This window comes from Leopardus geoffroyi, chromosome C3 (assembly GCF_018350155.1).
Source record: "Leopardus geoffroyi isolate Oge1 chromosome C3, O.geoffroyi_Oge1_pat1.0, whole genome shotgun sequence".
NCBI classification, from domain to species: Eukaryota; Metazoa; Chordata; class Mammalia; order Carnivora; family Felidae; genus Leopardus; species Leopardus geoffroyi.
Genome location: NC_059338.1, coordinates 10,626,323 through 10,643,424, shown reverse-complemented (window position 1 = coordinate 10,643,424; position 17,102 = coordinate 10,626,323).

Below are 17,102 nucleotides of genomic sequence, written 5' to 3'. Positions count from 1 at the left end.
TTCCAAGACCTGGCTCAAAATCATTTCCAGCAGAAAGTCATCTGAGATTGACCACACCCCGTGGTCCCCTCCCCCACATTTGGCATTCCTTCAGCCCCAGAGGGATTAGACTACTTACTGGTTGCTTTACACATGTCTTCAAATTGCTGTATTTATAATATCTGTTTCTTTCCAAGTAAAGAGGGATGAATGCCTGGAACTGTGTTAGACAGTTTATCATCTGCTCAAAAAATATGCATTAAAAATGGAAGGCAGGGAGGGAAGAAGAAAGAGCAAAGAAATAAGAAAGATAGGGAAGGGGCACCTGGGTGGCTCAGTCAGTTAAGTGTTTGACTCTTGTTTTGGGCTCAGGTCATGATCTCACGGTACTGGGATTGAGCCCCACATTAGGCTCCATGCTGGGCTTGAAGCCTGCTTCAGATTCTCTCCCTCTCCCTCTGCCCCTCCCCAACTCACTTGTGTGTACTCTTTCTCTCTCAAAAGAAAAAAAAATACACTTAAAGAAAAAGTAAGATAGAATAATAATAAAAAGTAGGAGACTGTTTCATGCTTGATATACACCGTTCCTGTAAATGCAGCATCACGGCCAGATTAGGTGAATAAAATGATTCCCGTTGGATCATTCTCCTTCAACAAAATATGAACAAATGCAGAAAACCCAGAGAAACCATGAACCACAGCGGAAGAAGCAAGTAATTTTTGCCTCTTCATTCAATTCAAATGCTCATTGATGTGGAGACTTCAAGGTCCAAAGGTCTCCACCTTCCAGATTTTCTTATATTTGCAAAACCTTCATTTGTTCTTGTAAAGGAGACTTACTTTATTATCCAACTTAAATGCTCTGGGAGTACAGACAGAGCGAACAAGCAAGAGAGTTGGGATTAAAACTTTGTGTAACAGTTACCAGTTGTCTCAGTCAGTTCTGGAGGCTGAAAATCCAAGACCAAGATGCCAACAGATTTGGCTCTTAGTGAGGACCCTCTTCCGGGCTTGCAGACAGCTGCCTTTTCGCTACCCCCTTACATGGCAGAGAAAGCTCTAGACTCTTACTATTTCTGCAAGGACACTAATTCCATCACGGGGGCTCTACCTTCACGACCTCATCTAAACCCAAATACTTCCCAAAGGCCCCACCTGCTAATACCACCACATTGGGGGTTGGGTCTTCAGATATATGAATTTTAGAGAGACGAATATATTCAGTCCATACCACCAGAAATCTTTGGTCAGTGCAGAAGCCATACGAGGGTGATCTGGCAATGATGTCTGCCATGTGTGTGATCCCCAGCATTAATTCATGCAGACAGTGATGGCTGGCTGAAAGCAGTCTCTTCTTTCCTCACTGCACTGGATTCTTCTTGAAGCTGGGCACTCCATGGAAGAGAAAATGTTCCAATTCATTTGTTTTTCCACTGAACAATTATTTATTGAATACCTACTACGTGCCCGGAAATCTTCTAGGTACCTGTGCTGTTCCCTCCAAGAGCTTATGTTCTAGCTTCGAAGGTCAGGCAATAAGGGAGTAAGCAAATGGGCAAGGTATATATGGGTAAGGAATATATTCATTTCAGAATGATATATATTATCAAGAGTAGTGTGATAGATCGCTATTTAACCCAACATATGTGACTGTCTTTGCTCCCTTTGCTAAGGTCTCCAAATGGGCTCTTCAATTTCTCCTCAAACGATTTCATTTGTGTCACTTTTTCTCTCTGTCATCCTCATGCTCCCCTTCCAGCTCACATCCCCTCACTTATTCCTGACAACAGCACCATAAGATAGTATCCTGGCTATAACTATTTTGTAGATGGGAAATCTGAGGCAGACAGTGTCGTAGCAACTTGCCTAAGGTAGCAAAGCAAGTAAGTGGTGAAGCCAGGATATAAATGCATGCCCTCCAATTCCAGAGCCCCTGGCAAAGCTACTCTGTCATCTCTTTCCCCATGGCAGAGTTAGTCTTTCCAACAAAAGGAGGCACCAAAACAAAAATCCCCTGCCTCCCCAAAGGCTAGAAGAAGGCTTTGTAGGAGAAGGATTCACAGCCAAGGGATATGAACTAGGCATAGTAAAGAATCTCCAGCCATAAAAACTAAAAACTTCCCAGAGAACTGTAGGAAATGTTTTCCTCTAGAGACTGAGGTTGGCAAACTACTACGCATGGGTGAAATCCAGCTACCTGTTTTCATAAAGAGAGTTTCATTGGCACACAGCCACAATCCTTCATTTACAAATTGTCTACGGCTGCTTTCACATTACAAGGACGGAATTGAGTAGTTGTGACAGGGACCATATGGCCCACAAAGCCTAACATTTTTATGATCTGGTCCTTTATAGAAAATGGTTGCTGACTTTGATCTAGAATAGCATGCTGGATTTTGCCTGGGTTGGCTTAAGTATGGTTCTTTCTAAAGCCAAAGAATGGTCCCGTTGAAACTTTAATGTCCCTTTCGGCTCTGGCACTAAACATGTATCTCTGTGGTCAAAACAGGTCATTCCTAATTGGTAGGACTCTTTTCCACACTTCTCCAGCTGCCTCCCAGCTCTGACTGGCTGTACCTTTACGTTGTATTTAAACTATATGTAGCTGACAGGGGTTTCCCAGATTACACTGCGGACTACCAGTAAGCCCAGCCTAACTGTGGTGGGGCTGGACGACACCAGTAATAAACTCCACCCAGTTTGGATTGGGCATGACGGGATGACAGATTTCTGCTGTCCCCATCAACACAGTGATTAACATTCTTGCACTGATCTCCATTATTGCTAATAAGGATATATCTTGTTTAATTTTACCTTGGGTAAAAGAAAAATTATTTATTAAAAGCATCAAGTATTAAGTGTTAAAGAACTCTTGTTGATAAGATCAGACAAGCAGAACTGAGCCATTTGTGAATTCCTTTGGAAAAATACTACACACACACACACACACACACACACACACACACACACACACCCTGGGAAAAGCATGCACTAACTGCAAACATTTTCCATCCCTGCGAACTTCATGAGTATTTTCCCAATTCAGTTCAATATGAAATGACATTCCTATTGTGTTTTTTTATGCCACCTCTGGGAAACTGGCCTGGGAGCCTACCTTTCACAAGCTGTGTGATCTCGAACAAGTGACTTCACCTCTGCAAGCCCCATTTTCTTCTGTGAGATGTGGCCATCAGAATGGATGCTCTTTTCCTATACACATAGGAACCAGCATGCCTGTGAGCCCTAAAAGTCCCCCATCCACCCCAGCTGTCTCCCTCCAAGTCAAGTCTCAGCATGGTGCGGTGAAAAGACGTGAACTTGGGAGTTGGCCAGACGTAGGTCCAACCTTGAAAAGCACATTTTTATGTAGCCATTTGAACCTCGTGCCACTTACTGAAATGGCAGACTCTCTGGCTGTTGTCCATGCCCTTCCTTCTGCCTAGAACACCTTTTGCTCTGCCTTGTACACCACACCCCACATCTCCTCTGCACCCTTCCACAATCAAGTCAGAAAATTAATGTTCCTGGTCCCTGTCTTCACCCTCAAGGAAGAGGCATGTATTCCCAGGCATGTATTAGCTGTGTGTCTGTATAGACTCCTCTCACAGATAGTGACTTCCTTGAGGTCAAGCTCTGTGGGGACTTCCACTCAAAAGCACTCCCTGAGTGAAGCCCATCTACATCTGTCCATCTAACTTGGGCTCAACCTCAAAATTCCAACCATGGCTTCAAGGCTCTGCACAAGTCAGCCTCTGCTGACTTCTCCAACTCCACTGCAGGCCACGTGTCTCCCGTCTTTTAGGTTCTCCGGGGTGATTTCCATCCCCTTGTTTTCTTTGTACATATAATTCCCTCTGCTGGGGAAGTTCTCTACACACAGCTCTTAGCAGCCCTTTACCTGGCCCTTTGCAGACCTTAGCTCCAGTTCATTCATTCATTCATTCATTCATTCATTCATTCGTTTAACAGTTATTATCGATCACTTTTCTAGGCGCTAGATGAAACTCCATGTCCACCTAGAGTCTCCATTCTAGTTGGAGTAAATACAGAAAGAAACCAATAAATACAGGCTGTGTCAGAGGGTGATACATGCTAAGGAAAAACACAAAGCAAGATGAGAGGGAGCTCTGGGGCAGGGTGCCATTTTATAGGAGGAGGTTGGAAGCAAAATGGAGGTCTTTGGTAGCCATGCCAATGTTATTGCCTCAGAGCGCCAACCTGAATGAATTCCTTCCTCCTACTCTTTCTCAGCACTGTGTAAAGTTCCAGGGCACTTCTCAGAGTTTATGATTAAGTATATGGTGTGCGACAGTGTCTTTTTTCTTTGATGCACTCACCGTATTGACTGTAAGCCCCAAGAGGGCAGGAACAGTGCCGCTTTGTTCATCATTCAACACCAAACCCTGCTGGACACAGAGTAGGCACACAAATTTTTCACAAAAGAAAGAATAAATGAAGTCAAAAGGTAAACGCTTCTGCGTGTTATGCCAACTTCACCTTTCTGTAAATCCTAGAGGCCCATCTCTGCTCTGTCATTAACTAGCTCCTTGGAATTGGGGAAAACTCACTTTTCCCCTCTGGATTTCAGTTTCTTTATCTATTAGCAAAGTGCGTGGGTCAATGGCTTGTGTGACAATCTCTCATCCCATAATTCCATGGCAGGCCTAAGTCAGACCCCTCAATTTCCACACCGTAGTGTAATTTCAGTGGCCCCTTTGCCAAAATATTCCCCACTGACCTGGGGCAGCCTCAAATGTTGTCACTAAATGTTCACACTTCGAATGCAATGTAATCGCTCGTGGATACACAAAGCAGCTATCCTCGGTCATTTTTACCAGAGCGTGAGTGCACTTTGCTGGTCCTTTCCTGCTAACAGTTTCTGGGAAAGACCTGTTGGGAAGAAATGGGAATGGAGTGGACTCAGAATGAGGCTTCTGCCCAGGTAGGAGAAGGGTTCAAAAGGAAACCAGCAGAGATAAAGACACACTACTCAAAGGTCTATCTATGTAGGGCAGGTCTACTTTCTGAAACTGAACAGTAGAGGTTCAGTAAAGGTTAACGTGTGCATGTAAGCAACTCCAAATCCAAACTGAATGCCAGGTGATGCTGTGTAAGTCATTTCGCCAAACTGGGTGTTGATATCAGCTATACAAATTACGGAGTTGGCCTTGATAATCTAACAATGCCCTGCTGCTCTTAAAACCAAGGCTTCTCTGACTAGGTAGGGCATGGGGAACAGTCCATTTCAGCCAAGTAATGGATAAAGCAAATAGTCACACAGATATGTGGTCAGTCACATCAGCCCCGGAAGTACTAACCCAGAGTCTTAGCACCGCAAAAAAAAAAAAAAAAATTGCCTAAATGTATTCAAGTTCTAACAAGAAATTTCAATAGCTCTCGTTTGCCTCTGGACAAAGCACTGTAAATGTGATCACATGCCCTGTGCTTGTCAAAGGTCATTCTCAGCATTGCCTTGGGCTAAGACTGAATGTACAGAATTGTAATCACTCCAGCCCCCTTGGTGATAACCTCCATTTAACCACCCTGCCAATATTGGTGGGAAAGACTGAGCTACGGGCAATCTTTCCCAGAGCGGACTGCTTTGTACTGGACCACGTTTAAGCACATGTACAATTTCTATGGCAAGATATTTGTGAGTCCGTGGGTAGGGCGGAGCCTGTGACCTCACACTGGATCTGTGTTCGGTGGAGACTGAGTATAAATAAACAGATAAACACACGAGCCAACACTTACGACCATGAAAGAGACTGAAGTCAACTGGATCATCAACAGAATCCAGGCTGTGTCTCAGCTTCGCTAGCACAGCCCAAGGACGCAGGATGACAAGAGTGAGATAAGAAATCTGAGGATCACCTGCTGTTGCTATCGGAACAGGAGGCCTGGCCACGGGCACCCATGTGAATGTTCCAGGGGATGTGAGCGTGCGCACGCGTACGAGTGTTCAAAGTACTTACGGATGGCACACTTAACACAGTGCTTCTCTGTCCAGGAAAACTATATCCCCACCAGAGCCTGAATTATTAAAATCTTGAAGTTCCTCACATCTGCTCTGAACTTCGGTTCACTATTTCCGCTCGCTACTGGGTGCCATGCCCTGCGTCTGAGGTTACAGGCGTGCCCGAACCCTCCCCACCCCGCAGGGCAGTGAGCCGGTGGGACCGTGGGGTGGTCTCAACACTGACTAGCCAAGCCTCTCGCCCCAGTGTAACCAGAGCCCTGCAGAGAGACACCAGCCTGGGGGGGGGGGGGGCTCCAGCTGCTGAAAAATTCCTCCCGTGGCCTATTATATCCTAAGTTCCTCTTGTTCAGACCACCACCATTTAGATGGAAACTGAGTTAGGTCCAAACAGGATGAACCAAACTTCTGTTCAGGCAAAAAAGTTGGCCCAGGGCTGCAGAGCTTTAAACGGACCATGAATAATGTTTTATTGCCTCAGCACTGGGGTGAACTCACCCCCCACACTCAGCCTCACCTTTCACGGTGTTATTTTTAGAGATCTCATTACACCCCAGCTTAAACTAAAAATATGTTTCCCAGGAATAGCAGAACCTAGTTTTAATTGTGCACAGTTACACAAATGCCCGTGTGCTCTGATTACGTATGATGTTTCATGTATTTGACACCCGAGTTGGGAGCTAGGGGGGGATTGGCACATTTCATTTTTCAAGAAAGACCGGCTTTGGGTGCTGATGGGTGCCATCAGCTTTTTCTGGGCTGGAGTTGTTTCCACCGGCCGATGCTTTGGTTTCACGTGATGGGGTGTGACTTCTACAAAATCACGGGTTCCGGGAAGCCCTGATCGTGAGAAGCTCACCTCCAAGGTCTCACCTGAACCAGACACATGCTTCCCTCCCCAGTGTCCCAGCGCTTGGACACGGAGGTCAAGCAGGAGACGGGCTTTGGGATCTGACAAATGGGTAGCTGGGTCTCAACCCTGCCTCCCTACCTCTGAGACTTTGAGCAAGTTATTAATTTTCCTGAAGCTGGTTCCTCACTGAAAAATGAGAATCATAAATGTTGTATGGATAAAATGAAATAATTTATGTACACAGCAGAAGTCTCATAAAGTATCACGCTTTTTTTTTTTTTTTTCATTTAACTTGCTCAGACGCTAGTCAGGTCAGTAGGTATCTTTGTTGAGCACTGACTGAGACCACACAGGGGATACGCGAGGTGGCGATGTCAGACCCTGACAAGATGGCACGCACTCCCACGGGCTCTGCGCAGGGCAGCGTGGAATGCCACACTGGACTTAAGGCACCAGCCTGGATTCCGGGGTTCCCAGCAAGAAACTCTTTATCTCAGGGAAAGAAAGTTTTGTGAACACAAGCTGTCCTGGAGGGATTCCTAGGACAGTAGCTCTCTCTCCACAGGTGTGCCCAGGGATTAAGGACACAGGCTGACCTAAGCTGGACCCCGGCTCTGCCTCTTACTACCAGCACGACCGTGTGCAGGTTGCTTAGGTTTTTCACCTGAGTTTCTGTGCAAGACAATGAAGGGAGTATCATGTCCTCCTTGGACTGAACCACAGAGTATATCGAGAAAAGGCAGGCTCTCGTGTATCCCCACGGAGTTAGTCTTTGCACTCATTGGTGATGTTCTCTAGATTGTCATCAGTGTGCATTCAACCTCTCCCCCTAGTTAATAGGTTCTCTAAAGACAGGAAGTTCTGACATAACCACTCAGGGTAACTCAGCCTTCTGTTCTCAAGGGGATCATGTTCCATTCCACAGGCGACGGTGGTTTCCTCGGTTCATTGACATCACCGGACAATCCCTCGCATCGTGATAAACCTCACAATCACAATTTCCTATGCCAGTGTGATCATTCAGTCTGGTGAGGGGGGGAGCAGGTGTGTCAAATTTCCCTCTGAGGAGAAGTTCAGAGGCTCCATCTCATTTATGGAAACTCTCAAAGCCCAGTGCCTCATCTAGAAAGGAGTTTGTTCAGACTGGACCCGACAGCCACGTTCTACAACATGGCGGCAGGGATGGGCTGCGGGATGTCAAGTCATGGGCAGGCCACAGAGACACAGGGTTGCTGAAAGGGTCAGGATGTGTTTGAAATGGGATCACAGTGAATATGAATACTTTTTGTAAAGGATCTGCCATCGCAAGGTACTCTCATGGTCCCTCTCATCATTTGGGTTCTTTCCAGAACATTCACTGGCATCCGATACCAGGAGCCTCTTATATTTCCCTTTTTTTTTTTTTTTTTCCAGAGAGGTTTTGATACATTTACGCAAATAAATACAAGCCCCCATCCCACTGATGTCTGGAGGAAGAACAATTGTTTTGCACGCCGATGTAAACAAAGACCAGGAATAGGTAGTAGGAAAATGAGAAGACAAGGCAACATGTGACCCCGCCTCCAGGATTTGAGTATCGTCTCCTTGCGGAGATCTCAGAATCCCCGAGTATTGTTCTCAGGTAATCGTCTTACTCTTGCCCCCCAAATCCAGAAGGACGCGTAAGACCCCAAGCAAACCCAGCAATGCCTCCTGAGGGTTGTATGCCCATAACAGGTCTCCTTCGACCACAGCGTGTCCCTGCCACACTGGCTTTCAGCCCCAGGGCTCTGCCCCCAGCCGCTCACTTGTGAGGGGCAGTGAACCAGGCCACAGGGACAGATTCTCCAAGTACCATGTCACAAACCAACTCTTAGGTTCATCTGAGCAGTTTGGTGGCCCGTGTGCCCTGGCATTCTGGGACAGCGCAGGAGTGTCTGAGAATAACAGAGATGACCCAGAGTAGCAGCCAGGCAGCCAGGCAGCTGAGGCAGAGAAGGGCTCAGCTGCCCTGGTCTCCGCCAGGAGGAGGCCTGCCTCCCAGGAGCAGTCTGGCCGGACAGCTGATCCTTGCTAATCTTCACGCTGTAGAGACAAACTGGTTGATTTTCATATATCTATGACTTCGTGTTGTTCTTTACATCACCTGCTTTATTTTCAAACCTGTCAACAGTCCTCTGAAAAGGTTGCACACATGGGTTGAGGCCTGGGCAGCTCCAGGAAGGACAGAAGCAGACACGGTCAGGGCGGGCGGAAGGGAGGGAGGGTGGGAAAGGCAGTGGCCCCACACCTGGGAGACTGAGTCAGGAATCCACGGGCTTCATGTTTTCGTGAGTTTTCTGTCATCAGAGCAAACATGAGGCACAGGGTTTTATGCTGTGACCTCTTCTGGTAAGGCTTGAAAGCTGGCTATAAATCCAAGATGGACCACACACTGACTGAACTATATTTATCAAGTTTCTTAATAAAGCAAAAAAACTCAGCAGCATTTGAGAGTCAACTTTTTTTTTCCCCCGGCAGAGACAGAAGCCAGCAACAAGCAGTTTACTGTTGTTCCTCCGTTGCCAAGTGGGGGATCCAGTGAAAATAGGAGGTGCCTCACATCTGTTTATATGAACCCACAGGGTTGCTATTTGTAAAGGGGCCCTACTTGTCTGACCTGCGTTGTTGCTAAACTTTGTTTTGCAAGGTTGTTCCACAGTATCTAAAAGGAGACTCACGGTTCCCCCACCAAGGGTGACATTTGCTCACAGGCCTGGTCCCCCCTGGTATTGTAGCACTGTCATGACAGATGGCCGGACAGGCTGACGGAGACCGCCTCTGAAGATGGATGTTAGGTCGACTTCTTTTTCTAAACTGACCGGTTGATAGTGTCTAACAACTGAGTTCAAGATCATTAGCATCGGAGTGTAATAGTGAAGGGGGCTTCAGGGATTGCCGGGGACTGTTCCCTCATTTTCAGCTGAGGAAAATGAGGACAAAAGAGCTTTTTGTGGGGGGGAGGGGGGATGAGCTAGGACTCGAAAGCAGAATTATTACAGCTCTTTCCAGTTTATCATGCAACCTAAGAAGCTATCTGGAATCTTGAGATACAGCCTGGTTCGGAAACCTCACGTCTGACCAACTGAATGTGGAATGCGTTGTGCGAGAGGAAGACTGGGGTGTCCCCAGTGATACAAGCAGCATTTTGGGTCCTGTGTCTGTGGGGTCCTCTTGAAGCTCGGAAGTAGCATCCAGAATGTCTGTCAGCCATAAGCCAAGTGGAGAATTCAGGAAAACTACAAAGGTAAAATACAGCACATAGTCCAAGGACTCGCGACGGATGCAATAACGTCACCTCTCTGGCAAACTCTAAAACACACAAGTCTGTTAGAGTGACAGTATGTCACATTGGAAATAAATTTTAATTGGGCATCAAGACATAAATATCAGACGTTAAACTGTCCAAAAGGCCATCCAACAACCGTTTCACGTTTCTGTGACCCACTCTTTGGAGAAGGCTGTGCCCTGAATACCACCCGTCCCTCTAACTCTCTTTTAGGAAGCCTCAAGGCAAGAGCGTAGGGAGTTTGTGAGATGATGCCTCATAGTTGGGGGTATAACATGGACCTTTCTCTTAGCCAACAACCCTTAAAACGTGAGGGGCGGCTGGCAGAGGGGAGGGAACAATAGTACACAGCTTGCTCTCCTGGACTTTGGCAGACGGTTTGCAAGGACTAACTGGGGGCCAAGTGGGGAAGCTGGCACGGAGAGGGGTCAGCAGAGAAGTCAGCAGCAGACCCTCTGGTCTCCAGGGGCAGATGAGAGGATCCGTGGCCACGGAGCATTAGAGGGGGAGAATGTCTGCAGTGAGCAGAGAAGGCTTACAAGGGGACTAAGGGAAGCCTTCAGCCCTCAACTCTCCCTAGGCTTGGAGAGCTCAGGGCCAGCTGTCGGCGGCTGGGCTCCCTTGGAGTGGAGCCCACCATGGACATTCTTGTCACGTTACTGAGGAACAGCTGTCAGGGTAAGGAGAGTGGGGGATTGGGATAGGACGGGGGAAGCACAAAACAAGGATATGATCTCCGGGAGAGGCTAGCTTCTCACTGGCCCCACAGGGAGCTCTGGTCTCTCCTGCGGAAAGAGGCCAGGCTTTACCTCCTTGTCACCTGGTCATTGGCTGCTGCTTGTAACATGGAGAAAGGAGTGGGGCGAGGTTTGGGGAGATACAGGGTCATCACCCAGGGAGGTGGCTTCTATCTGGCCAGGGCAAATCCTTCCAAAAGGGGGAAGGGGACAACTGTGGGCCATTAGCCTCCGATACTACAGCACCTGGGGACTGGTAGTGGGAAGAGCATCAGCAGCATTCACTCTGCCCACTTTGTGCCCATCACCTCAGAACTTGGTGGTTCTCCTTACTCTTTGCACCGCACCCCCCTCCCCAACCAGGGATCAGAAACAGCTAGTAAGTGAGACAGGGGTGAGGGAGACAGAGAGGAATGGACCTTCTCTATACACACACACACACACACACACACACAGGCTTCCCTTCCAAAAGGCAAAAGACCCACAGGTAGAGCTGGAGAAGTCATGGGGCTGAACATTTTTAAATGCTTCATCACAACATGACATACATCTAGAAAAGGGCACAAGCTGACAGCTCAATTTTTCACAGCACACACCTGTGTAACAATCCCCAAGGCCAAGAACCAGAATTTCCAGCCATGCAGAGGCTCCCTTCCAGTCCCTGCTCTACTCCTTCTACCGCAGGGGTAACACCTAGTGGTGATTTTCCAACCGCAGCGATTCCTTCTGCCATCTTGATGAAACCTGGGATTCTGACCTATCTGGAGCCTGAGTTTACACCAAATATTGTCCCTCGCAAACTGATCTTGAAAATCTCACCTCAATGCCTATCTTCACGGTACTAAGGAGGGTGGTTTTCATAATAAAAATAGACAAGAACCAGATTTTTATCTCCTGGCTTATTGTGAAGAAGGAGAGAGGAGGAAATAAGGGGTTTCTTTTCATGTTTCTTCCCGCCGTATCTCCACCTGCCTTCCTAGTCCACCAAAGGAACACACAAAATATCTCATCTCTTAAGCTCCACTCAAGAGACCAGCCTGGGACAGAGGGTGTAGATTCGGGATGTGCGTAAATCCTCACTTGTAGGAAGCGGCCTACAAGCTGTTGCTAGATGATGTGGGCCTTTGAGATCATTGGTCCCTGGAGGGGCCTCTGGAAGCCGAGCCTTTTGTTGCTTTTTCCCACATTTTTGTCCAGTCAGTTATTTTCCTGAGAGAGTGGGGAATGTTAGGAAGTCGGGTCACTGCGGAAAGCCTTTGTTTAGGGGAATTTTCACCAAACATGTCATTTTCTAATTGGAGCTATTTGCTGTGGCCCTTCTGCCTGACTGTCCACAATGAGTGAAGGTTATAATTATAAACAGAGTGGCGACATTTCCATTGAAAGCTCATCATGAGAATTCCCTGACTCATCCTGACAAACCACAAGCCCCTCGAAGTGAAGGGATTTTTTTTTCGCCCTGAAAAAAGTACTACAGTAATGACCTTACTTGACATTACGGAATGATAAAATGCACTTGTTGTTTAATATGTGAAAATATCACACAAAAAGGGAGGAGAGGTGGAGGCAAATGGTGTTTGTCTGTATGCTGTGACTGTGCCTGTTGTATTTACTGGAGACCTTTTTTTTTTTTTTTTTTTTAATTGTGCCAATAGTGGATGGCCATGTGGCCTGCCTAAAATCACTCAAATGCCTTCTTCAAAGGAGACTAATTTTCATGCAACTGTAATCTCACTGCTGGACGAGCTATGAAGAACAAAGAAGACTGAATTAAACAAGTGGATACTTGGATATTTTTGCTTGCTTGATATGGGGAAGTGGCAGAAAGAGTTATTCTTGGGGAGAGAGTGGTGTGCCCTGCCTAGCCCGAGTGAAGGTGAAGGATCCCAAAGGTTTCAGAAGGATCCTGTGGCCTTTGTGGTTCTCCTTCCATGTGACTCCCTCAGAGCAGCCGATCTGCACCAGGCCGTTTCTACCTAGAGGCGCTGCTGGCTGCCTTCCATTAGTTAAAGATTCCACCACACCCTGGCGGGGTAGGAAAGAGACACACTTTCTACCACTGATGCCCTGGGGACACTCCGAGAAGTCTAGAACTCCTGGCAGGTCAGATTGGAAGGGACCTTGAGAGAGACACCCCCACCCCCACCCCCCGCCCCGGGCACATTTCAGAGGGAAGGGGGCACTCTTCAGAAGAGAGCATCGGGGTGACGGTGGTAAATGTGGACAAGTCAGGCAAGTCACCTAGTGTCTTTCTAAAAATATTTGCCCCCGGATCTCATCACAGGCTTACTGAATCAGAATCTGCAGGGTGGGGACAAGACCCCGGAATTCTGAGGTGTGTTCACATTGGGAAATGAGTGATTCTACTGGAAAGCCTTCATGTCAGAGCTGAGGATCGTAGGCTTCAGGAGAACGAGTTCCTTGCTGAGTATGGCCAAGTGATTAGTGACAAAAGTGTCTACGTGAAATCCTTCGTGTTCTCCCATGCTGCATCCCCAGCACCATATTGCCTTCTGGGCGCTTTTCTTGCATTGGGCCCTTCTGTTCAAAAGGCTGCTCTCTCTGCTGTGTGACCCAGAGTCTCACGCCCCTGACCCTCATTGTCCTCATCTATAAAATAAGGATAAGAACTACCAACGGAGGGTGAAAAAAAAGAAAGAAAGAAAAGACAGGGGCACCTGGGCGGCTCAGTTGGTTGAGTGTCGAACTTCAGCTCAGGTCACGATCTGGCGGTTGATGAGTTGGAGCCCCGTGTCGGGCTCTGTGCTGTCAGCTCAGAGCCCACTCCCAATTCTCTCTGCCCCTCCCCTGCTTGCACACTTTTAAAAATACATAAACATTTAAAAAAAATTAAAAATAAATTTAAAAAAGATAAAGAAGGGCTTTGAAAACGATAAAACACAAGATAAATAGAAGATATTGCTCTTATGATTTATACTGTGACACCATCTTGTTTACACAAATTATATAGGAATCCAAGAAAGAGAAGAGCAATTAAAAAAAAAAAAAAAGGAGGGGGGGAACCTGGAGGGCTCAGTGGGTTAAGCATCCAACTTTGGATTTCAGCTCAGGTCATGATCTCACAGTTCCTGGGATTGAGCCCCGTGTCGGGCTCTGCGCTGGGCACGGAGCCTGTTTAAAGATCCTCTCTCCCTCTCTTTTTGCCCCTTCCCTGCTCAAAAAACAAAACGAAACAAAACAAAAACTATCCCTTAGTGGGCAAGAGGCTTTAAAACATTTACCACTCTCTGGGGCGCCTGGGTGGTTCAGTCGGTTGAGCGTCCCCGCTCATGCTTTCTCTCTCTCTCTCTCTCTCTCTCTCTCTCTCTCTCTCTCTCAAAAGTAAATAAACATTAAAAGAAAGTTTTAAAACATTCACCACTCTCAAGATGTAACAGGCCCAGGACTTCAGCCTGGGATGGGACCACCTGACTTTGTCCTTGAGCTGCTATTCACTGGCTTGTCCTCTCTTACCTCCACCCCCAGACTACTTTGATCTTATCACACATCATTACACATCCACCCGAGTCTCCCCCACTTCATGCATGAGCCCCCCTGGAATGAAGACCACTTTCCAGATTCTTCAGAAAACTACCAGCTCGTCACGTAGTGCCCGCGGGAGGCGGAGGACACATGGACAGTCGCGGAAAAGTGCACGGGACTGGAGGAAAGTCCAGACGCCTATTCATTCTACATTTAACACTATTGAGCACCCACGACATGCCAGTCGCTTCTCGAGGCTCCAGGATTATTGTAGCGAGCAAGAAAAAAAAAAAAAAAAAAAAAAAAAAAGACCCCTGTCTTCTTGATGCTCGGTTTCTATTAGGTAAGAGTAGATCTATAAGTAAGGGTCTGGGCCCAGCCTGCTATGACAAAACACCACGGCCTGGGTGGCTTCAACAAGACATTTCTTTCTCACAGTTCTGGAGGCTGGGAGTCCAAGATCAAAGGGCCTCAGATTGGGTTTTCGGTAAGAACCCACTTCCTGGCTCACGGGGTCCTCACAAGGCCTCCCCTTGGTGCAAGCGTGTGGAGAGAGACAGACAGAAAGAGAGCAGGCACACTGGCCTGCTTTCCTCTTCCTAGAAGGGCACGAATCCCATCACAAGGGCCCAATCATCCAGACCTTTTCTGAACCTAATTACCTTCCAAAGGCCCCACCTCCAAATACCATCACATTGGGGTTAGGGCTCCAACAAACGAATGTGGGGGGGGGGGCGCAAATATTCAGCCCCAAACAGTTAGTAGATAAATAAGTCCATAAAAAAATGAGGCATTTCCTGGGGCGCCTGGGTGGCTCAGTCCATTGGGCATCCGACTTCAGCTCAGGTCATGATCTCGCAGTTGGTGGGTTAGAGCCCCGAGTCGGATCCTGTGCTGATAGCTCAGAGCCTGAAGCTTCCTTCAGATTCTGTGTCTCCTCTCTCTGCCCCTCCCGTGCTCATGCTGTGTCTCACTCTGTCTCTCAATAATAAATAAACGTAATAAAAAAAAATTTTTTTAAAGAAATGAGGCATTCCCTCATGCTCAGTGCCATGGGGTTAAGTTCTGCAGGATCAAGGGCCGGGTTGGGGGAAGGGACTGCACGCTCAGGGAGGCACCCCTGCGAAGGAACAGCAGAGGGGGACCCAAGGTGATTCCAGAGTGGGGTGAGGAGGGAGCCCCACTGTGTCTGGGGTAGAATGGTCCAGGCAGAGGGAGCAGAAATGCCATGACCAAAGGACAGAAATGAGCTTGGCACGTGGAGGCCAGGCAGCGGGAGAGGTGGGGCAGAGGGCCCAGGAAATCAGGCAAGGGAGCACACAGCCCAAGGTGCTGAGCGGGACTTGGTTCCACACAGCAGGTGATGCCACAGGAGGGTCTTGAAGCAGGAGGCAGCCCGGGTCTGACTGACGTTTAACAGTATTACTGACGCTTGCACAGAAAATACACCACAGGGGGCACCTGGGTGGCTCAGTCCGTTAAGCTGCAGACTCTTGATTTTGGCTCAGGCCATCATCTCAGAATCTGTGGGACAGAGCCTCCCCACCCACCTCCCCACCTGCCCCCGTGAGGCTCTGCGCTGACAGTTGGGATCCTGCTTGGGATTCTCTCTCTACCCCCCTCTCTCTGGCCCTCCTCCACTTGCGCTCTGTCTCAAAATAAATAAATAAACATTAAAAAAAATTTTTTTAAAGAAAGAAAGAAAATACACCATAGAGGGATAAGCATGGAAGCAGAGACTCTGGGGTTTCTGGGGTGTGGGGTGATGGTGGGCGACGGTGGGGGGCAGAGGCCGCGGAGGTGACCCTTGGATTCAGGATACGCTCAGGGCGCAGCAGAAAGGCGGCATCAAGCTGATAGGCAGAGTCTCCCGAGTGCAGGGGTGCCGGGGCAAGACAGATCTGACCCCCAGAGCAGGGCATGTTCACAACCCTCCTCTGCACAAGATCATTTGCACCCGTTCCAAGTAAGGTTGCATTTGCCTTTCCTTGGGCACAGAGAGTCACAAAAACTCCACCTACCACCGTGGGCTCATTGTCCAGTTCGAGAAACTGAGTCAGGTGGGGGGAGGGGCCACCCCGGTAAAAGAGACCTTGGAGGAAAGGGGAGCCAGGACCTCCGGGCCCTCTCCTTGCTGGGGATGCTCGTGGGGATGCTCGTGGCGACACCGTGTGGATTGCGGCAGGCTCTGCTCAGATGGCCAGAACAGCCTCCCCACGGTCACCTGGGGCCAGGCGATAACAGACAAGGGGGTCAGGGGCGGGGGCTGTGGAGGCGTGGACAGCACAGCTCCCACCTGAGGGCAGGCCCACTCCCCAGCTTCCAGCAGGCCTCCCACCAAGAAATACATGCAGGGGTCGCCAAATCTGCCGTTTGTAAGAAGCCAGAGAATGCCCGTCCCCTGCAGCGTATTTATATTTTGGTGCAAATTCAAATTCCTTGAAGGAAAGCAAAAGGGGAGGGAGGAGGAGAGGGCAGAGGGTAGGAGGGAAGGAGGAGAGGGGGAAGGGAAGAGAGAGGAAGAAAACCTCTGAGGATCTCTTCACATGCGCACTGGGGTTCCAGGAATTTAGGCCTCTGGGCGGGGGATTAGGCAAACATCCCTGAGGGGGTTGAGCCTTCGGTGCCCACACTAAGGAGCCAGGTCCACCCTTCCTCCCAGGGGCAGTTGAACCTCTCTCCACTTGGAGAAGTTCAGTCTCCTCCAATAGTGGAGAGCTGGAGACCGCGTACCCCGCCACTGCTAATATTTTGAGCCCCTTCAGG